The 22,781-nt window shown below is 41.3% G+C and overlaps 1 protein-coding gene, 1 long non-coding RNA gene and 1 pseudogene across 4 annotated transcripts in view; 2 read left to right on the top strand and 1 right to left on the bottom strand.

Annotated features, from left to right (window-relative positions):
- Positions 1–14,572, bottom strand: part of SETD5 (SET domain containing 5) — an 84,290-nt gene extending 69,718 nt beyond the window's left edge. The window contains exon 1 of the mRNA XM_011952223.1: positions 14,230–14,572. The gene's annotated coding sequence lies outside the window, so the exon portion shown is untranslated. The remainder of the gene's footprint in view (positions 1–14,229) is intronic.
- A 120-nt stretch (positions 14,573–14,692) lies between these two features.
- LOC105519054 lies at positions 14,693–22,488 on the top strand. 2 transcript variants are annotated; one of them, XR_001002918.1, is made up of 4 exons: positions 14,714–14,763; positions 16,614–16,687; positions 20,392–20,540; positions 22,028–22,488. It is a non-coding gene; the product is annotated as an uncharacterized LOC105519054 (long non-coding RNA). The 2 variants fall into 2 exon arrangements; XR_001002919.1 differs by lacking the exon at positions 16,614–16,687 and having other exon boundaries at positions 14,693–14,763.
- LOC105519053 lies at positions 15,203–16,434 on the top strand (annotated as a pseudogene). Its single transcript, XR_001002917.1, has one exon. The product of XR_001002917.1 is annotated as a putative uncharacterized protein FLJ46541 (transcript).
- Positions 22,489–22,781: the final 293 nt, after the last annotated feature.

Genomic DNA, 22,781 nt, shown 5'->3' with positions numbered 1-22,781 from the left:
TGATGAGCTCTCTACTTCAAGTAACACCAGTGTCCCAAGTGTACCTGAAATTCCCAGACACAAATATGGTCTGGAATTTCGAGAGAGAGAATTTTGGCCAGGCACAGTGGCTCACGCCTGTAATCCCAGCAGTTTGGGAGGCTGAGGTGGGTGGATCACCTGAGGTCAGGAGTTCGAAACCAGCCTGACCAACAAGCAGAAACCCTGTCTCTACTAAAAACACAAAAATTAGCTGGGCATGGTGGCAGTCCCAGCTACTCAGGAGGCTGTTGACAGGAGAACTGCTTCAACCCGGGACGCCCAGGTTGCAGTGAGCTGAGATCACGCCACTGCACTCCAGCCTGGGACACACAGCAAGACTCCATCTCAAAAAAAAGGAAAGAGAATTTTTACTAGAGAAAGTAAGTCTCTTATCTCAAACTGTTTATATTAAGCCAAGAAATTCTGGTTCCAAAAAAAAAAAAAAAAGGAACAGAAATTTCCACATTCCTCTTCTACAGTGTGAAAATACTAGTTACTGAAAAATCTAGAAGGAGATAGTTTTAGTAAATGAACTAACCCAAATGCTTCTTGTGCTAAAAGGTGAAATATCACTCTGAAAATTCATGATGACTCTGTTGAGTCTAACATATAGGGACAGAGAGAGAACCAGTTGGAAGGCGCTAGGATAGAAGCTCAATTTTTCTGATTAATTTCACTTACTAACCATTTAACTATTTTACATAATTATAAAACAAAACCTAATCCCTGAAAAATCTGAAAGTAAAATGTAACAAACTAACCTCACTGTGTATCAAACTGGTGGCATAACTATAGACAACTATTCTAAGTGGGATTTCAAAATACTGTAATCTGACTGTATAGGGTCATGTGCCACATAACGACATTTCAGTCAAGGATGGACCACATATGATAATGATCCCATAAGACTGTAATGGAGCTGCTCTACACAGGTGTACCATTTTTTATCTTTTATGCCATATTTTTGCTTTATCTTTTCCATGTTTAGATACACAAATGCTTGCCACTGTGTTACAACTGCGTATAGTATCCAGTGGTCACATGCTGCACAGATTTGTAGCCTAAGAGCAATGAGCTATACCATGTAGCTTAGGTGTACCATCTAGGTTTATGTTAGTACATTCTAGATGTCCACACAATGACGAAATCACCTGACAACACATTACTCAGAAAATATCCTCATCAAGTAAGGTATGACTATCTCTATCTCTAAAGGGATATACCCTAAGGGCAAAAAGACATGAGAAAACAAAACAAAAAACCACTTTCCAGTAATCATATTGTTCTGTCACTCTAAAATTGTAGTGTGTGTCTTGTGGCACAAAATAAAGAGAAATTACATTGGTGTTAGTGAAAACTGAGATTTTGGGCATGGGGAAAGGGAGAAAGATTAGGTTTACATAAACATCATGTAGTATTGACTTTGAAATGGAGCTTTTCCAATACCAACAACTGATTATTTTTTTTTTTTTTTTTTTGAGACGGAGTCTTGCTCTGTCGCCCGAGCTGGAGTGCAGTGGCCCGATCTCAGCTCACTGCAAGCTCCGCCTCCCGGGTTTACGCCATTCTCCTGCCTCAGCCTCCCGAGTAGCTGGGACTACAGACACCCGCCACCTCGCCCGGCTAGTTTTTTTTGTATTTTTAGTAGAGACGGGGTTTCACCGTGTTAGCCAGGATGGTCTCCATCTCCTGACCTTGTGATCCGCCCATCTCAGCCTCCCAAAGTGCTGGGATTACAGGCTTGAGCCACCGCACCCGGCTAACTGATATTTTTAAAAAGAAATAAAACACTTTTAAACTTTGTCCATTGAAAAATCTAGAAACAAGGCCCAATCCAAGAGCAATGAACACTCCTACCATCCATACTGTGGTTTCTAAGTACCATTTCTCATGAAAAGAACTAAGAGGTTTTTGCCGAAATGGCTGATTCCAGGTTTGGGGCAAAAAATGTACAAAATTATCCTAGAACATCTAGTAATAGTAGGAAGCAAGGAAACAAGTAAGGAAAGTATTAAGAATGAATCAAAAGAATTTAGTAGCCAACAAAGGTAGGACAACCTGAATGTCAAAAACGGCAACTGCCAGAGACTGTAACATATCAAACATATTTAAAACCATGAGTATGCGATAATAATACTTCATTTATGTCTTTAGATGTTGCTAAGTTACCAACCCATTATTCTGAAAACTGGTAAATAAGAGGGTAAAAAACCCAAGTGCTTATCTTACTTTCTGTATATAAACTATCTTAGTATAGCCAAATAAAAATGAGGGTGAGTATTCCAGATAATAAATGAAGAAGTAATAAAATATCTATTATGAAGTAAATAATGAATACAGACTGGTGATTCTCAAAAAGTGGTTTGAGAATGCCTGAAGTCCTCTAGATTCTGTCAGAGGGTTATATGAGATCTTCCATTTTCCAATCAATCATCTGTACAAGGCCAGATTTTCTTCAGTCTTCAACCAAAACAACTTATCACAAGAAATTAAATGCAGGAGTTACGAGAAAGCAGCTGTCTTCTATTAAGTCAGATATTAAAGAGATTTGCAAAAATGTCAAACGACACTTAAAAAATTAGAAATGTAGTTATTTTTATAAAAAATCACATTACTTGTATTAGCAGGCTTTATTACTGTTATTTTAACATTAATAAATAACTTAAAATTTTTCTCAGTTTTAGTTTCTAATATGGTAAATCTTGACATAATTCACACAAACAAAAGCTCTTCCGGGTCTTCAATTTTTAAGACCACAGAGTTTGATCTAGGCAATGAATAACAACAGCTGCTTAACATTACATAGACAAGAAGACTTTATGTAACTCTTAATGGAAATACACAGTACTATTATAAAATATGCTTGCAATCTATCACTAATTTACATGAAATACAGGTGGGGGGAGGTTGTTTAATACAGGAATGTGTTAAATGATTATCCAACCTTCAAAATCCACAGTAGGAACTCTATAAAAGAATCAATTTCTTCAACAAGAATCCTACACGGAAAAAACAGAGAGAATCTATAAAGACTCAAACTTATCAATCAATTGCAATGTATGGACCTTATCCTGGTCAAATGGAAACTTTTAAACCAACAGTTTAATAACTCCAAAGGGAGTCTATTTTTCTATTTTGTAGTATTTGGGTTTTTTAATAATAAAAAATCAAATCTATACCTACCCCTTCCCTTACTACCAACTAATGGGAAAAGAAAAAAGACATTCTAAAAACTGCTCATTTGGAAATGGGGGTTCAGAGAGGTCAACAGATAAACTGCAGCACGGGAAACTCCAGAATCAGAAGAGCTCTATCAAGAAAAGCTAGGTTGCTAAGTAGCGACTAAAAGTCTCATAATCCTCTGTAATTATGGCGAGTATATAAATTATGGTCCAAATGGAGACATTTTTGAGAGTGAAAGGGGTGCTATTACTAATTATGCTAGGACAGCAGGTATAAACCAGGACTATCCCAAAGAAAGTAAAACATATGGTCACTATCTATAAAAGATTAATTTTTTTTTTTTTTTTTTTGAGACACAGTTTCACTCCTGTTGCCCAGGCTGGAGTGCAATGGTGCAATCTCAGCTCACTGCAATCCTGCCACCTGGGTTCAAGAGATTCTCCTGCCTCAGCCTCCCGAGCAGCTGGGATTACAGGTATGCGCCACCATACCCGGCTAATTTTCTATTTTTAGTAGAGATGGGGTTTTTCCTTGTTGGTCCGGCTGGTCTCGAACTCCGGACCTCAGGTGATCTGCCTGCCTTGGCCTTCCAAAGTGCTGGGATTATAGGCATGAGCCACTACACCCAGCCAAAAGATTAATTTTAAAATTAATTTTCACCAGAGATATTTGACATAATCCTTTGGGGTAACTATCTGCCATGGAAACATATTCCTAGTATTGAAGTGTTTTAAAAAAAAATGAGGTGTGCTATTAAAAAAATTGTTTTCCATCTCCCTTGGCTGGCATGGTCATTTCATGAAGTGGGATATGTTTATTCCTCTTGCTGCTCAGTGTACTATTGCAAACTTCCAGCCATTCCTTTTCATACTACTGTTCATGATAAACTGTAAGAGGAAGGTTACACCTACCTAGTCTTCCTTCTCTAAAAATACATGTCTTCCCCTGGGACTCCACACATGGCCTAGTAAGAGTGGTATGGCTACAGTAACTTCTTTATTTTTTATTTATTTGAGACACAGTCTTGCTCTGTCTCCCAGGCTGGAATGCAGTGGTGCAATCTTGGCCCACTGCAGCCTCCGCCTCCCAGGGTCAAGCAATTCTTATGCCTAAACCTCCCAAGTAGCTGGGATTGCAAGCTCACACCACCATGCTCAGCTAATTTTTGTATTTTTAGTAGAGATGGCATTTCACCATGTTAGTCAGGCTGGTCTCAAACACCTGACCTAAGATGATCTGCCTGCCTTGGCCTCACAAAGTGCTGGGATTACAAGTGTGAGCTGCCAGGCCTGGCTGGCTGGCTACAGGAACTTCTGAGATCTATATATGATGTTAGCGTAATCTTCACATTTTTGGATTAACAGTAAATATCTGGCTTTAGTACACTTACATAATATGCCACCAATAAGGTGGCTACCTGATTTATATGTGAATATTTTATGCCACTTTGTTTTTAAAGGTTTTTAAATATTGGGTAAACTTTTTCAATAAAAGTAGCCCAAATATTAAAAATGTGTAACAATTTGGTATGTAGACCCTATAATTTTTAGCTCCATCCTAAAATGTGCATGGACACATAAACCCACCCTTATTTTGTTCTATTACTGAGTTACAACATTAAAGTTCTATTTGCCACAAATAACACTAAATTTGTCTAGGAAAAAGTAACATTTTAAAAAGGACTTCAAAATTTTAGACTTGCTCTTACATTTTCCTCAGATCTATTCTTTTTTAAGGGATTCTACCGAATATATTTCAGAATGTGGGTATAAAGGCATACTTCCATGGGCGTAGTAGTTTGTATCACAGAAATTGAGAAAATAAAAATTTATGCTTTCATACAACATTCTAATGCTACATTCAGCATGTAATCCATCATATTGCTTCAAAGGCCCTTCTCTTTGTTCTGTTTTAGGTTAAACTCTTTTGTCTTTAAAACTAAAAGTTTTTAAAAAATATTCCCTTGGCCGGGCGCGGTGGCTCAAGCCTGTAATCCCAGCACTTTGGGAGGCTGAGACGGGCGGATCACGAGGTCAGGAGATCGAGACCATCCTGGCTAACACGGTGAAACCCCGTCTTTACTAAAAAAAAAAAAATACAAAAAACTAGCCGGGCGAGGTGGTGGGCGCCTGTAGTCCCAGCTACCTGGGAGGCTGAGGCAGGAGAATGGCGTGAACCAGGGAGGCGGAGCTTGCAGTGAGCTGAGGTCAGGCCACTGCACTCCAGCCCGGGCGACAGAGCGAGACTCCGTCTCAAAAAAAAAAAAAAAAAAAAAAAAAATTCCCTTTAGATTCTACCCCAAATGTTAACATAATAAACACATCTCTTTTAAAAATAACTCTATCTGACTGGGGCTCTCCTCTGTCAATCTGGTTTCTCTTATAAACCAAGTCAACTCTCAACAGCCTACGTCAATAAGGAAAAATGTAAAATAAACGCAGTAGTCTAATTGCCAACAGGTCCTTCCAGGTTCTTCCTTCTAAGTAAAACCTTCCTTGGATACCAAGAATATCCAAACAGTTGATTATTAACTGCAGATCATCCTCCTTCACAGAAGCTGTGAAAGTACAAATTGTATGTGCTGTGGCATGTACAGAGGTTGGTGGTAGGAAACAGAATTTTTGAAACATAAGCCAAAGAACGTTAACAGAACACGAAGATGGGGGAGAAAATCCAACAACAAAAACCCCTCTCATACAAAATGACAAACAAGTGGCACAAATGAAAGCAAGGAGATCTACCTGGGCATGTATTAAAATTAACATGTCAACAGTATTAAATATGCTAACATGATACTGGAAACCAGATTCAAACCAGATCATAATATCTAAGAATGATGAAACAATCGTCTTAACTATATTCAGCAATGCATATACCTTACTAGATTACTGAGTTTTATTTGAGTCTTCACATTTCAGGAATGGGGAGGGGAAAATTTCACCACTGAAAGACAATAAAAATAAAAAATAAAATTTCCCCCTTTGTGGGGGTGGTATGGGATAAAAATGGCTTGAAGAACATAAATTGGCCGGGCGCAGTGGCTCAAGCCTGTAATCCCAGCACTTTGGGAGGCCGAGACGGGTGGATCACGAGGTCAGGAGATCGAGACCATCCTGGCTAACACGGTGAAACCCCGTCTCTACTAAAAAAATACAAAAAACTAGCCGGGCGAGGTGGCAGGCGCCTGTAGTCCCAGCCACTTGGGAGGCTGAGGCAGGAGAATGGGGTAAACCCGGGAGGCGGAGCTTGCAGTGAGCTGAGGTCCGGCCACTGCACTCCAGCCTGGGCGACAGAGCGAGACTCCGAAAAAAAAAAAAAAAAAAAAAAAAAGAAGAACATAAATTGTGCAGCTTGAAAAAAGAACTCTGAAACATGAAAAATTTATATTCAAAGAGCTAATTAATTTCATCCCCACTAAGGTAATAGGGTAAACATACATAGAGGTCTAATTTTGTAGCCTTATTTTAGTCATAAATCAGATTTATACAAATTAGTATTTTCTAATACAAATTGCAGATATTATCTACAGAAGACAGTCCACCTTTCTTCAAGCTAATAATACAGTGGCATCTGGTGGTAATAATGACTGTGTGAACGGCCAACGAAAATTAAGTATGCTTAAAACCTTTCTTTCCGTAAGGCTGAGAATCTGAAATGGTTTATCAAGAAAGAAGATACAGAAGTTATAAAATCTCTATCACTAGAGACTTTTAAGAATGTGGCAAATTAGCTTTGTATTTAAGTACATATAAACAAGCCCACAACCTAAACATAATTAGCCCATCCAATTTTCCCCCTTTGTCCTAGTTTCTTTTTGCTGGGAAGAGGCGTTGTGAGATAATAATAGCAGGAAATAAGGTGGAGCAGCTGCACAGGCAAGATGAGGTACAGTGCTTGTGTTTCACCTCCATTCTAGCCCTCTGCTGGGTAAGTCTTAGTGAAAATGAGATTAGCTGTCTGGGGAGCCCTAACAGTTATCAAAACCTTTGGAATCAAAATGTGGTCCCTTACTCTTTCACTTTTGCCAGGAACTTCTTAGATCCTCTAGCAAGATCCAGGTAATAGGAGCAATGGAAGCTACACTGAAGAAATTTCTAATCATCTGGGAGGAGAGAGGGTGTAAAGGATGTTTAATACTGGCAATGTGGGTCATAGCACATGCAGAGAAAACTGTCTGGTATGGAGATTGGGGCTTGACTAGATGGCTTCTATTTTAGTCCCACAAACTTATGGAAATAATCCATGTGAATAAATTATAAAGGGAAGAAATGACTACCCTCAATTTCTGTAGTAATATAAAATACAGCTCACTAGATTTTGTGTTAATGCTGTTGCTATCTTACTGATGAGAAACTTCTAACTAATTGCAATAATAATTACTCAAAATTTCTTTTTTTAGGTCAAAATACTATATAATTACTGCCAAGACCATTACACATAACAACATAATGTTAAGTAGTAACACATCCAGTTTTCTTTAACAGAGAGAAGTAACACAAAACTTGGTCAGGCTTGCTTAATATTATGTGTATTAAAGGCAGTTTTTTGGTTATTAACTGGTGAAAACATGTCTTTTGCTAATCCATAAATGGAAATTAGCATTCCAGTTCCCTTTATTGTTGCATGCAGTATAGACAGAAGGGAAAACTTCAAGGCCAGTTTAGTAACATTGTAGTATAGGTGGTACCTCAACCCAAGCAACAGATGTGCTCTTGGAAAACTGTTCAAACCAAATATTTCTTTTTTTTTGAGATGGAGTCTCGCTCTGTCGCCCAGGCTGGAGTGCACCACCTCGCCTGGCTATTTTTTTGTATTTTTTAGTAGAGACGGGGTTTCACCGTGTTAGCCAGGATGGTCTCGATCTCCTGACCTAGTGATCCGCCCGTCTCGGCCTCCCAAAGTGCTGAGATTACAGGCTTGAGCCACCGTGCCCGGCCTCAAACCAAATATTTCTAAAAATTAAAGTCTCTTAAAATACATTAAGCATTTTGAAAAACCTTGTCATATATTTCTTCATAAAAGAGAAATTCTATCACAATGCAAATAATTGCCAGCTAATTTGCCTATAAATGAAATTCTTTATTTTTAAAAAAAGAACTGGCACAAAACATTTATTTTAAAAGTAACTAAAAATGTTGTTCACAACACCGATCCTTTAACATTTTAATGAAAACTTCAACAGGGACCCAAATTTCAAAATATTTCATTATGATTTTGTTTTAAAGGACCAGATAACCGACAGATCTTTTCCAACTCTATGATTCATATTAAGTCTAATAAACTGGATGCAACCATCCCACTTGCATGGGAGCTGAGCATAAATGTATCAAAGCAGGTTGTCTAAACCAAAAGGTGGGGGGGTGAGCGAGTAATCTCCAGGGAATATCAGGTTCTCCAGGAACTAAGGATGAGGCTGAAATAAAAAGTAGCCTTCTTCAGTTAGCATTTTACATGATGGCAACCCAACACATGAATGCTGTAAGGTGCTCTCCATCTTAATGAAATAAAATTGTAGACAACGACATGCAACCATTTCATAAAGGGAAACAAATTATTCTACATGTTCAGGTTCAATCCCAACCCAAACAAACACATTGTATTACAATGTGTTTTTATTCAGATAGATAAAAAAGATTTATTCTTTTCCATTTCTTAATGAGAATTCAGCTCTAGATCGGGTCTACTCGGGAGGTGACTTGTACTTAGGAGGGTGCAGAGGGTGGGATTTATTTTATTTTAACCTATACAGAGATTTTTTTTTTTTATTTTTCCTTGGTGAGAATGGATCCCTACAAGATATTCTGAAACATATCAAATTTGGGGTTAACAGTATGTGGCTGGCAAAAATTCAATGCTTGAGTGGGAACTAAAAATGATTTCTTTAATTGTATGCCAAACTGAATAATCTCCCAGGGAAAAGAATCTCCTCCTCCTGCCTTTCCTACCTCCTGCCCCTCCCCCACCAACATTGCCTCCCTGCTGTGCAAAGAGCCCTTTGTCCTGCCCCGCACTTATCTAGCTGTTTGGCCATATTGACAGGCCTACTGGAGGCCTAATAAGGGAGTCAGTCTGACATAAGCAGCTGGCAATTTGAAACAAAAATCTTCCTTTTCTACTTAGACCAAATCCTGCTGCAGAGGTCTCTGGCTCCTCCCATGCTTCCATCTATTTCTCAAACAGAGCAGCAAGAAATTCAGCATTTTTCCCTCCATTAGGTAGCACAAATCAAAAACTTGATTCCCCAGACAGAAATCTATTCTGTATACATTCCTACAGCTACCGCTTTTTGTGATTCATAACATAGGCCAAAAGTGTACACGTAACTAACATGGCTAAGGCAATGCTTCTTATTACTTCAAATTGCCATGAAAGCTCTGGGAATCATTATACCACAAGGAATCCAGAAGAGCACAGAAGAGAAAGCAGCAGCCCAACCAAAGCAACAGACATGAGCATCAGGCAAAACTGGCCTGATATAAAAACTTAGTGTTTTAAAAATACTAAGACATTATTCCAAGATGCAGAAAATTCCTTTCCTGTCTTCATATCAAACATACTTAATGTGACCTTACATTAAGTAAGGTATTCCCTCAGGTATTCAGCAAACAAAATCAATATGATGGAATAACCGAGTAAGGCACGATGGGATTACAAATTCCTTGCTCAGTAGGGCATATATAAAGCAGACTGAGCTTACCTTCATTGTTTGTTTATTATATCCCAGAGTTCCCTTCACTAAGTGTTAAAGACTCTGTACGCATTTTGTCCCAGGGTAAGGGAATTCTCCAATGTAATGCTTTCTAACAGCACCTCCCCTCAAAGTTACTGGGTATCTTATGCAATTCATAATTAAAGATACAATAAAACAGTTTTCCTAAGACTTAAAATGTATACAGGTAAGTGAAGGAAACTGTATTCTCTCCATCTTTCATGAACTTCCCAGAATCCCAAACACAAGATAAATCAATCACTTTACCACATATTTTGGAATTTTTGGCAATAAGGAATGGTACCAATCCCTGCCCATCATAGGTACATTACGTTTATTTTCTAAAGAGTACCTTTGAAAAAACATTTTTAATTATAAATGACTACCAATTATATTACTAAATATACATTACACATTTTGCACAAAGTTTTATGCCTCAAACAAAATATACTATCAAGAAGTTCCAGTTTTCAACACTTGAAATACAATTTTTATAAATAAAATTCACTGCTAGACCTAACTTCAAGTTAAACTGATGAATCACCAGAGTTCAGCCAAAAATTATTTTTAAAATGTTATTTTATTCATGATCCAGTTCCCCTCTGATAAAATGTATTCAATAGTCATTGACTGCTGTTAACTACCACCTAATTTTTCATAAGTTATTTCAATAGGGAGAAGATAAAGCAAAAGAAATGATCTGCAAATTTGTACTTTGCACTTTATTATTTCCCCATTCAAAGGTAAAAACGAAATAGTCATTCTCCCCAGAAAAGCCAGAATAATTTCAGAAAGTCAGTACCTGGACAGAAAACAGTATCAAAAGATATAAAAAAGTTTTCAAGGATATTACTTAAGTAAATCCTTCTATAAAAAGGCCCTGTATGATCCTGTAGAAAATGATTATATCAAGAGCACAAAAGGTTCCAAACAACAGGAAATTCGAGTGAAAAAGCAATTATTTTATATGGCAACTCAAGCCACATAGTAAAAAACTACAGACATTTTTATCTTAAACCCTAAGTATGTCAAACAGCCAGTATACATGAAATCATATTTATCTGCTATTGCATCTTATCTATGTGATAGTAATAAGAATTGGAACCTCCTAAAATAGTATCCATTAAAGGTTCTGTTTCATTGGTCTGCTTTTATTACTGGGAAAACAACGTGAGCCACATTTGTGAATGACAAAACTCATTTCCATTCTTTTTGGTTCTCTGCCACAAATGCCAGAGTCATACTACAAATTATAGATGTTTATGAGATTTAAGTACATTTACACAAAAATGAACAAATCAAAATTCTGAGGAGAAAAAAGTATAGATACATAAGTCTTGGGAGAGAAAAACAGCACACACGCATATGTCCAGTATTGCATATAATTGGTGGTGGTGGTTCTCCTTCAAGCTTTTCCACGCTCAGATTGTTTTGCTTAATCAGAGATCATCCTAATGTTCAAGAGTTGTGGGGGAGGGGAGATCACCTAAGGGGCTCAGAGGCCATCTTCTCGGTATCCTGAACTAGACTTACTCGATTTCTGCATATTTCTTCTGGTGTGTCCTACATTTCAGATGGATTACGGCCAAAGACATATATTTGTGATGTCAGAAGGTATACCCAACAAGTATATAATGAATCAATCTTGTAAGTCAAACTCCAAAGAAAATATCTAATCCGGAGAAGTTTATTACTAATACACAAATTAAGAAGAAATATTTATTTAGAAACCACTCCAAAATGGCACCTCTTTTTAGAGTTTAAGAGTCCAAGCTTAGTAAAATGTTAAGCAAATCATCTATAAGGTAAATATGGTCTAACAGAAAGGAGACACGTAACAAAATAATAAGAATTGATTCTATGATTAAAGAGATGGAGGAAAACATGATATGTCACTTGCAGGAAAAAAATTCCTGTTATTTTCTTCCCATTGTGGTTATCAGAAAGATCCTTAAAATTATTACTTGGATTTTTTAACTGATTCAAAAATTAAAACTCTAATGGAACTTTTAGTCCTGTCCAAGCACAAATATCTAGATAAAAAACAAATACCTGCCAAAAAACAAAAACCAAATCAAACAAAAAAGGAAAGTCTTTATGATCCAGTTTCCAGATGCCAATACCCATAAATGGGTAGGAGGTTATGAATTGCTAATTCCCATCTCCCCACCAATAAAAAGCAAACCAGCTCAGCAATGAAAATTCTCAGAAAAGCAAGGTTTCTTCTTAGTCCTGAAGCAGCCATCGCCTAAGTGCTGCTCCCTGCAGCCAGCAGCATTAATGGACGCTGCACTGCTGTCCTTCCCTGGAGACAGCAGCCAGCACTACTCAAGCTTCTCACGTAGCAACCAGAGCTCCAGAGCCAGCAGCTGCTGCTGCCTTGTATACTCACCCCTATGATCCAACCCAAAGGAACAACCTTCTCTTTACCCCACCCCCACTCCTTACACACACTTTTTTTTTTTGAACCAGTGCTCCATGCCAGAAGGGCTGGAATTATGCTTTTAGAAAGAAACAATCCTAAGGTCACCCTTTTAAACCAAAGCCTTTTATTAGAAAAATCAACATTTACCAAATTCTAAATATCCATTTTAATTAAGCCAGCAGTTTAGAAGTGAAGATTAAGCTTTGGTCTTTTGCAAGCCAATTTCCCAAGCACTCTACAGTCTAATTTAAATTTGCAGCTAGAAACAGAGCCTTGTGTCATGTCCTACCAAAGGGCATAATTCATTTTTCTACACATAATGACAGTCTGAGTAAACCTTAAAGACTCTAATCCCATAACAGGCCAGAATTTTTGGCTACAGAAGAGAACTAATGATCCTGAGAAAACTGGAAGAAATCCAATAGAAAAAAAAATGCCCTATGTCCTCCATGGAGTACAGAAACCTCTGCTTACGTGCGTATTCTCTGCTTTAGTCCTAACTCAGATCCCACACATCTAAAATTACCACTTACAACTTTCTGTGACCTAAAAACAATAATAATAAAATTAACAACCAAAAAATAATTTCAAATAGGGAATACACACTCTCCTGAAAAGCTCAGCACACTCCACTCAGCTGGATCCTCCCCAATCACAAGTATAGCTATGTAACATCTGCCCAACAAAGAAATGTAAATATGACCTTGGTCACAAATATGTCATCTAAAAACAACTTGTTTAGTCAGTGATGAAGGGAATTAGCAGAGAACTTGGGGATTCGTTCAGTACCTATGTGCACGAAGGAAATTGGAGAAATGAACTTAAATATAGACAAAGCCCAGTGGAACCCAGAGGTCTGGGAAAGAAATGAGTTACTGGTGAATACATTGCACAAGTAACATGAGAAAGCAGAAAATGCAGGTCATACACGCACCCCTGACCCAGACGAGCAGAGCTGGCTGCAGCATCCGTATCCAAGAGAAAGACCACTGACGCCCAATAAGTGAGACATGCAAGGGCTCTACAGAATCAATTAGCATAGAAGGGGCTTTCCCAACAGTTAAACTTTCCCTCTCACGCGATTTACCTACTTGAACCAGGGCTCTTTCCTACCCTCCTCTTTACATTCCCGACTTACAAGCAGAGGAAAAGAGAATTCATAAAGGGTAAAATTTTCTGCCTTTGAAGATACTCTCACAAGATCGCTCTCCACGCCCAAGGCAAGTAAAACGACACAATCTGGCTCAACTCCAGGCTCGAACCCTACACATTCAATGAGGCTATCTCAGACACGCTGGGGCACACGCCACGGGGAGCCAGAGAACGTGTGGTGGGGGTGGCGAAGGTAATGCGTTTCGGAAGCAGCCATCTGAGGTGGGAAGCCAGAAAACGAGAGGGAAGGCGTCCAGGAAGATTACGGAGGGGAGATTGCGGCCCCCAGAGCGATCAGAGTTGTCTGTCACAAGGCCGCGAGAACGGGGGTAGGGAGTGGGGGATCGGGGAGAGAAAAAAAGTATGCCTGTGTATTTCGAGCGGAGGGCAGCTAGAGGCCTCTCCTCAAGGCAAAGGTAAACGTAGAGTAGGCAGTTCCCAGGAAAGGGGGTGAAGAGGCGTGGGGGGAGGGGAAGCGTCCTGACCCAGGACAGACATGAAAAGGGGAGTTGGGTCGCCTAGGTTAGACGGGGCCTCTCTCCCTGGGAAAATGGGGTGCTGCAACGGTGTGTGCGAGGCGGCGAGGGGGATGAGAAGGGGCAGCATCCTCCTGCTAAGAGCTTGGGGAGGGCTAGGCCCACGACCCAAGGAGAGCGAGCGCGGGGAGACGGAGGAGGTGACCCTTCCCACCCCTGGGGCCCGATCGTGAGGTTCGGTCTCTTTTCTGTCGGACCCTTACCTTGTCCCAGGCGCTGCCAGGGCCTAGGCCCGGGCTGCGGCGCACGGCACTCCCGGGAGGCGGCAGGACTCGAGTTAGGCCCAACGCGGCGCCACGGCGTTTCCTGGCCGGGAATGGCCCGTACCCGTGAGGTGGGGGTGGGGGGCAGAAAGGCGGAGCGAGCCAAAGGCGGGGAGGGGGGAGGGCCAGGGAAAGAGGGGGGCCGGCACTACTGTGTTGGCGGACTGGCGGGACTGGGGCTGCGTGAGTCTCTGAGCGCAGGCGGGCGGCGGCCGCCCCTCCCCCGGCAGCGGCGGCGGCGGCGGCAGCTCACTCAGCCCGCTGCCCGAGCGGAAACGCCACTGACCGCACGGGGATTCCCAGCGCCGGCGCCAGGGGCACCCGGGACACGCCCCCTCCCGGCGCGCCATTGGCCTCTCCGCCCACCGCCCCGCACCCATTGGCCCACTCGCCGCCAATCAGCGGAAGCCGCCGGGGCCGCCTAGAGAAGAGGCTGTGCTCTGGGGCTCCGGCTCCTCAGAGAGCCTCGGCTAGGTAGGGGAGCGGAACTCTGGTGGAAGGGGGGGTGCGGTGTACTGGGGGGATGGGTGGCTGGGGTGACCGTCTGGTGGCTTGCGGGGGTTGCCTTTCCCGTGGGAAGTCGGGAACATAATGTTTGTTACCTCGGGAGGGAAAGGGGTGGTTGGATGCAGGCGGGAGGGAGGCCCGCCCTGCGGCAACCGGAGGGGGAGGGAGAAGGGAGCGGAAAATGCTCGAAACCGGACGGAGCCATTGCTCTCGCAGAGGGAGGAGCGCTTCCGGCTTACCGCTTGTCGCTGATTGGCCATTTCTCCTCCCGCCGCGTGTGAAAACACAAATGGCGTATTCTGGTTGGAGGAAAGTGCTTGTCAGTTACAGAGTCGGGAGTGCGCAGCCGCCTAGTGACGCTCGCGATGCCCCCTGGGTGGGGCGGGTAGGTAGGTGGGGTGGGGTAATGCTGGGTGTGCGGGCGCGGCCGGCCTCCCGCGGCTTGAGGGGGAGGGTCAGTGAAACTGGGCTCCCGCGCGGGCGTCCTTCCACCCTCCCCTTCCTTCGGGGGAGTCGGTTTACCCGCCGCCTGCTTGCCTTCGACACTTGATTGGCTGCCGATGCTGTGGGAGCGGGCCTTTGCTACTGGCTCGAGTCTCGCATGAGCGAAACCACTGCGCAGGGCGCAGGGGTGGCGCGGAGGCAGGCTATGGTACGGTCCTCCCTGAGGCCCAGCGCCGCAGTGTCTGGCCCCGCGCCCCTGCGCAACGTGGCAGGAAGCGCGCGCTGGAAGCGGGGGCGGGCTGCGGGCCGAGACTTCTGGATTGCGACGGTGGCGGCTCCGCCCCGGGTTCCCACCGCCTGAAGGGCAAGACAAGCCCGACATGCTACAGGCACTCTTGGGGGTTGGGGGAGGAGCGGGGGTCGGTCCGGCTGGTTTGTGGGTGGGAGGCGCATGTTCTCCGAAAACCGGCGCGAGCTGCAATCCTGAGGGAGCTGCGGTGGAGGAGGCGGAGAAAAGGCCGCACCCTTCTGGGCAGGGGGATGGGAGTGCCGCAATACCTTTATGGGAGTTCTCTGCTGCCTCCCGTCTTGTAAGGACCGCCCTGGGCCTGGAAGAAGCCCTCCCTCCTGTCCCCGCCCGCGTGATCTCGTCATCGCCTCCATGTCGAGTGCTTCTCGATTCTGGGCGGGATTCTTTTGCCTAGGCTTAAGGGGCTAACTTCGTGTCTGGGCGTTGCCCTGCAGGGGAGTGAGCAGGTGTGAGATTTGAGGGGCGAGTCGGATTAGTTATCTTCCCACGGACTTGAGTTGGTGTCGAGGTTATTGTAATAAGGGTGGGATAGGGAAATGGAGCCTAGTCATTCACCTGGGGCTGATTTTATGCAACTGGACTGCAGATTATCACTACTTATGATCATTTTTGGAGTATTTTTCTAGAGATAGACGTAAAGCTTGATCACCTGAGTTTTATACGATTTGAGACCCTTGCTGCACTCCCAAAGTGTAGCATCAGATTAAATCTTAATAGAAAAATTTCAGCCTTTGCTTGAGAAACCAGTGCTTCCCTCCCTCCACCTCTCCCCCCAGGCTCTCTCCCCCTTTGCATCCCTACCAGGCATCTTAGCAACTCTCACTCATACTTGATCCTGTTTTCCATTTGTTGTACTTGCTCATCCAGTATTCAGACATAGCACTAGCTTTCTCCCTCTCTTGATCTTGGGTAGCCTGGTGACTCACGAAACCAGACAGATTGGTTCCACCACAAATTAAGGCTTGAGCTGGGGCTTTACTCTTACCCAGCAGTGCTTTTATTCCTCCCTAGTTCTCGTTCTTTAAGTGTTTACCTGGATTTTCATTTTATCCTTTTTCCTTAGCTGGGATTCTATCCCTGACCCTCTTCACAGTCCGGGTGATCTTGACTATTGCTTTACAGAGAATTGGACCTGAGGTTAGGCAACATCTCCCTTTCTCTTCCTCTAAATACCTTTCGAGGCATCCCTTCATTTCTGTTCTCAACAGTTAGTAACTGAGCTCAGATGCCTGTGTGATAGTTTCCAAATTGCTGTCTCTGTCTTTAGTGTTATCTTCTGATCCATCTTACATCTTGTTAGAATGATTGTCCTAAAGGAAGATAGAGCATGAAAATGACAGATGAAACTCCATTACTGGCTTGTACTGTTTACAGCAAGCTGTCTAACCCGCGGGGTGGATGGGACCCAGGACAGCTTTGAATGCAGCCCAAGACAAATTTGTAAACTTTCTTAAAATGTTAGATTTGTTTGCGGGGTGTTTTTGTTTTGTTTTTTGGTGGTGGTGTTTTTTCTTTTTTTCTCATCAGCCATCCTTTATGTGTGGCCCAGGGAAGCCAAAAGATGGGACACCCCTGGTTTACAGGATGAATTCTGTTCTCATGAGTGTGATGCATAAGGTCCCCGGATAGACTTACCTCAATTTAACAGCTTTTTCATTTTTCACTATTTTCCACATATTACACGCACAAACATGATCTTTCTCCTGAAGTCACATGGAATGAATTGCAGTTACCCAAATCATTGACATTGTCATATATCTTTGTGGGGTGGTTCTTTCTGGAATGCTACCCTTGCTGCTTTTAATCCTGCAGATTCAAATGTCATCTCCCCTTTGGTCATGCCTTCCATGGTCTCTTGTTCTATGAGCCAAACTCCCCTATTAAAAAAGCCGTTTTCTCCCGACTCCTGAGCAGTTTGTACTGCGTGGCTCATAGTACTTCTCGGGTTGTCATTGCTGATTTAAACTATCTTAACTATTCTGAGCTTTTTGAAGGAACAGTGTCTTGTGTCTTGTACTCCTGAGCTCCTAGTATACTCTGATGTCTAGCCAACCCTAAGTAAGTGAGTGAGCGACATGTAAATGTATTTGTGGTCTGACATTTTATTCATCTTGAGCATTGGAAAAGTGGCTGGCATGACTGAAGAACTGAATTTTATCTAATTTAAATTGCAGCTGTGGACAGTGTAGCTGTAGCCCCAGACTTACTCTGTGGATTACAGAATACATGGACATTGATTGTTTCTTTGTACTGAGCAATAAGGAAATAAAAGCTGAAGCTCTCTGGCCCATTAAGTTTTATTTAACTGCTTGTTTTATTTTATTTTTTATATGTTTAGCTGAAAGCTAAGTCCAACAAACCATTTTTAAAGATGTGCCTGCCTTGGACAACAGTGAAAGCAAGTGTTAATGAGTTTGGATTTCAAAAAAAATGCATAATGAATTTTAGGGAGGTGAGATTCCATTAAACTGTTACAGGAGCTACATAGTTAAATATATCAGAACTTAAATGAAGAATAGATCTGTATGATATAAATGCACCCAGCCTAAATTTCTGTCCAAGTTTTTACTTCTTGGAAACACTTGATTGGAGGAGCTCTAAGCATCATCATATCTTGAGTTACAGAAAACAATCACAAAGTAAGTTTTATCTGAGGAATTATAATACCAACATTTTAACACCAAATGCTTTTTATATGCTAATATAGCGTCTTATACAACATTTTATTTTTTTTTTTTTTTTTTGAGACGGAGTCTTAGTGCCACCCAGTCTGGATTGCAGTGGTGTAATCATGGTTTACGCAGCCTTGACTTCCTGGGCTCAAGTGATCCTCCTGCCTCAGCCTCCTGAGTAGCTGGGACTACAGGCACATGCTTCCATGCCCAGCTATTTTTTTTGTGTTTTTTTTTGTAGAGATGGAGTTTTGCTGTGCTGTGCAGGTTAGAACTCCTGGGCTCAAGTGATCTTCCTGCCTAAGCTTCCTAAAGTCCTGGGATTACAGGCGGGAGCCACCGCCCTGGGCCATTAAATATACTTTTTAAAATACATTTAAAAAATACGTTTTAAAGTTTCTCTTTAGAAAATAAGACCCTTAGGTCAGCGGTCTTCAAACCTCCTGTGTGCTGAGAGTTCTCTTAATGCAGATTCTCAGACCACTCAAAAATTCTGAATTCTTTTGGGGAAGGTGGAACCCCATAGAACAGGCAGTATAATTCAGTATCTTTTCAAGTTCATTTGCTGACTCCGATACGCCTATTTACCTGCCAAAAATGATCACAATTTCAGAGAAACTCTTCTCAATTGTACAGTATGTGTCCCTCAATTTTTCCTCAAATGAACTTTCCTCCTCCTAAAAAACAACAATGGGAATTTTGAGAGGCAAAGAGGAATAGTAATATTTTTGGAAATTGCAGGTCAGGTTTTCCTTTTAAAAGGAATGTTGAAATACATTTTTTTGAACAAGAGAAGTTCACCTTATTTGTGTTTCTCCTGCTTAATTGCAATCCTTAAGGAGAGTGATTTGTTTTTCAGTGCCTAAGCACAGAGCTGGGAGCTCAATAAATGTTAGTTTTGTTGGTTTATATGTGAAATTGATTCTCCAGTAATAGTTAAGCTCACAAAACATAAACAAGGCTACTTTTTGGGAGAGACTTCAGGGTCACATTTAATCTGTCTCCTAATATTCTATTCATAGAGGAAACTGATGCCTCGTGGTCTCTGAATACATCTATCCCACCATTCAGTTCTTTTTTGGGTTTCCTGTACTAACCACTGCAGTTATCCTTATCCTGTGCTTTACTTCCTTGGGCTTTTTGTTTAAATTAACCAGCTACCTGTCTCCTTTTCAAGTAGTTACATACTACTTCTTACCCTTGTAAGACAAATTTATTAAGTATATTATACACTTGTACTTGCATGAGAAAGCTGGTGAAAGTTTTGTGAGGGCTAGTGTGTGTGTGTTAGATTTGCAAAATTTAAACTAGATAGGTTACTTCCATATACTTTTTGTGAATGGAAGTTTGGCATAATTATATAATTCTGGTTTGCAACACTCTAGTTTGACTATTAGGTTAATTGTAGAGCACCTTGTTAGGTCACAAATACAGAAGTCTGGTACTGGACTTGCAGGTTGCTTTCTTAGTGGCATATTAGTTTTATATTAGAGGACATACTTCTCAAGAAGACTTCTTATCCGTGACTCACTCTGCTTGAGATTGGATAATATATTGGATTATTAGAGAAGTGTTAGTATTGAATCAAATAGTTTTATTTTATCTAGACCAGGGTTAAACCTGATGAATTGTTTCTGTTTCTGTTATGCAGTGTATATTCTTGGTGACAAAGACTTTCTGCCTCTGATTTTTATCTTAGTCATGGTTACATTTAATAATCCTGCTTTCCAGCTTTTTTCCTAGAGATCAGTCATCAGTGACCTTTTTTTTGTCCTGATACTTTGTCACCTTTTGTTTTCTGGTTTTGGGGTTTTTTTTTTTTCTTTTTTAAACGTATGTAAAATTGACTTTTCTTGCTGACAACAGTAACATATAGTTTCAGATCATGTTTATAGAATCGTTATTTTACCACCTAACTAATCTCATCTCTAGTGTATGGATTCTGGTAAATTCAGTGAACAGTCTTCATAGCCTTTTCTATTTTTACTGACCTTGATTTAAAATCTAATCTCAGACCTTCAGGTACTGCTTACAAATAATGTAATAATGAGGTACTACTTATAACAAATGATGGTAACATACTGTAGTGCATACTATAGGCAAAAGCTAATGGAGACATCGGTAGAAGAAATGAACTAATAGTTATTGAATGCCTTTTGTGTACTGCAGATGTGGAAATAGCAAGAGAACTAGAATTGGAAGTAGAGTGTTGAAGATGTGACTGAATTGCTGCAATCTCATGATCAAATTTGAATGGATAAGGAGTTGCTTCTTAGGGATGAGCAAAGAAAGTGGTTTTTTTGAGATGGAATCTACTGGTGAAGTTGCTGTGAACATTGTCAAAATGACCATAAAGGATTTAGGTATTACAGAAACCTGGTTGATAAAGCAGTGCCGGGGTGTCAGAGTTGACTTCAGTTTTGAAATAAGTTCTACTGGCTGGGTGTGGTTGCTCACTCTTGCAATCCCAGCTGTTTGGGAGGCCAAGGCTGGTAGATCACTTGAGGTCAGGAGTTAAAGATCAGCCTAGCCAACATGGTGAAACCCCATCTCTACCAAAATTAGCCAGGTGTGGTGGTGCACACCTGTAGTCCCAGCTACTTGGGAGGCTGAGGCAGGAGAATCTCTTGAACCAGGGAGGAGGAGGAGGTTGCAGTGAGCCAAGATGGCACAACTGCACTCCAGCCTGGGCAACAAAGTGAGATTGTCTTTTTAAAAAAAAAAAAAAAAAGAGGGAGGCCGGGCGCAGTGGCTCATGCCTGTAATCTCAGCACTTTCGGAGGCCAAGACGGGTGGATCATGAGGTCAGGAGATCGAGACCACCCTGGCTAATACGGTGAAACCCCGTCTCTACTAAAAATACAAAAAATTAGCCGGGCGTGGTGGCGCATGCCTGTAATCCAAGCTACTCGGGAGGCTGAGGCAGGAGAATGGTGTGAACCCAGGAGGTGGAGCTTGCAGCAAGCTGACTGCACTCCAGCCTGGGCGACAGAGCGAGACTCAGTCTCAAAAAAAAAAAAAAAGGAAAAGGAAAAAAAAGTTAATATGGTGGGTAAAATGCTGTCATGCTATCAAACAGCATCACATGCTACAGAGAAGTCTTGTGAAAGGAAGTCAGTGTGGCAGACTTCATTGTCTTTTAAGAAATTGCCACAGCTATCCCAATTTTCAACCACCACCACCACCTTGATGAGTCAGTAGCCATCATTAACATCGATGCAAGACCCTCCACCAGCAAAAAGATTGTTAGCATTTTTTTGGCAGTGACGTATATCAATTACACATAATGCTATTGTACACTTCTAATAGACTATGGTATAGTGTAACCATAAGTAACTATATGCACTGGGAAAACAACAAATTCATGAGATTCGCTTTATTGCAGTGCTCTGGAATTGAGCCTGCAGTGTTTCTGAGGTATACCTGTGTATTTAGTATGTTCCTTATATATAAAACCCCATTTTACAAAGTAGGAAACTAAGGCTTAGAGTTTGAGCAATTTTCCCATAGATACACCAATAAATTGAGGTCTATAGAGACCACTTAATTGGTTCTCTTAACAGTAGTCTAGACATGAGGTAATGAGATTTGGCTTCGGAGTGACAAGGGTAAGGAAGTTAAAGGATTCAGGAACCAAATTATCAGTTACTGAGAAGAGAGAATGGTCTCAAAACATCACTTCTCAAGGAAGCCTTCTTGATACCCTCACCCCTACTACACTGTATCCTCCATCTGAATGTTTCAAGAACTCTTCTCACAATTGTAAATAATAATTGTGTAATTTTGTTTTTTTCCTACTTTATAGGTTGCTCCTTGTGGGCAGGACAGTTCTTATGGCTTTATCCGTTGCCTAAGCACAGAGAGGTCTGCGAGATCAAAACTATTGTCATGATAGCAAGATGCCTGCCTTTTTCATTTATTCTGACAGTGTGATGTGTGATGACATCCTCATTGATGTTAATGAATGGTGCTGTACTTGAAATTTCTAAGGTGGTGTTAGGTTTAGGTATGCATACTTGTTTTTAGAAATTATTTTTTTCCCCCTTTTCCCATTTTTAGAAACCAACTCAATTTTTAGGTTATGCCTTCAGTAATCTTTGCAACCTCAATATTGTACAGTTATTTTAAAATACTGTAGTTTTCTTTGTGCCTAAGCATAAACATAAGTACATTTTGTTGTTTTGTTTGCAATAGTGGTTTAAATATTTTCCCAGAATATCCAAATTTAAAAATTTTACAACTTTAGAATAACTTTATTCTAAAATACTCATTTAAGAATGGATGAATGGCTTAAAAAGACTGCTTCTCATTTACTTACCGGCTATACCATCTGTATACTAATAAAAAACAAGATTGATTTGGAAGGACTGACTCAGAGTAATGAAAATACGAAACCTGTCATTCTACTTTGGAGATACCTACCTTATCATGTCTGCAGTAGACTAATTTAGTTTTTGTCTTTTTTTGGAGATGAGGTCTTGCTGTGTTGCCCAGGCTGTTCACAGGTACCATCATGGTCTACAGCCTGAAACTCCTGGGTTCAAGCGATATTCCTGCCT

Source organism: Colobus angolensis, unplaced genomic scaffold (assembly GCF_000951035.1).
Source record: "Colobus angolensis palliatus isolate OR3802 unplaced genomic scaffold, Cang.pa_1.0 Scaffold34, whole genome shotgun sequence".
NCBI lineage: Eukaryota > Metazoa > Chordata > Mammalia > Primates > Cercopithecidae > Colobus > Colobus angolensis.
This window is presented reverse-complemented; position numbering and strand designations above follow the sequence as displayed.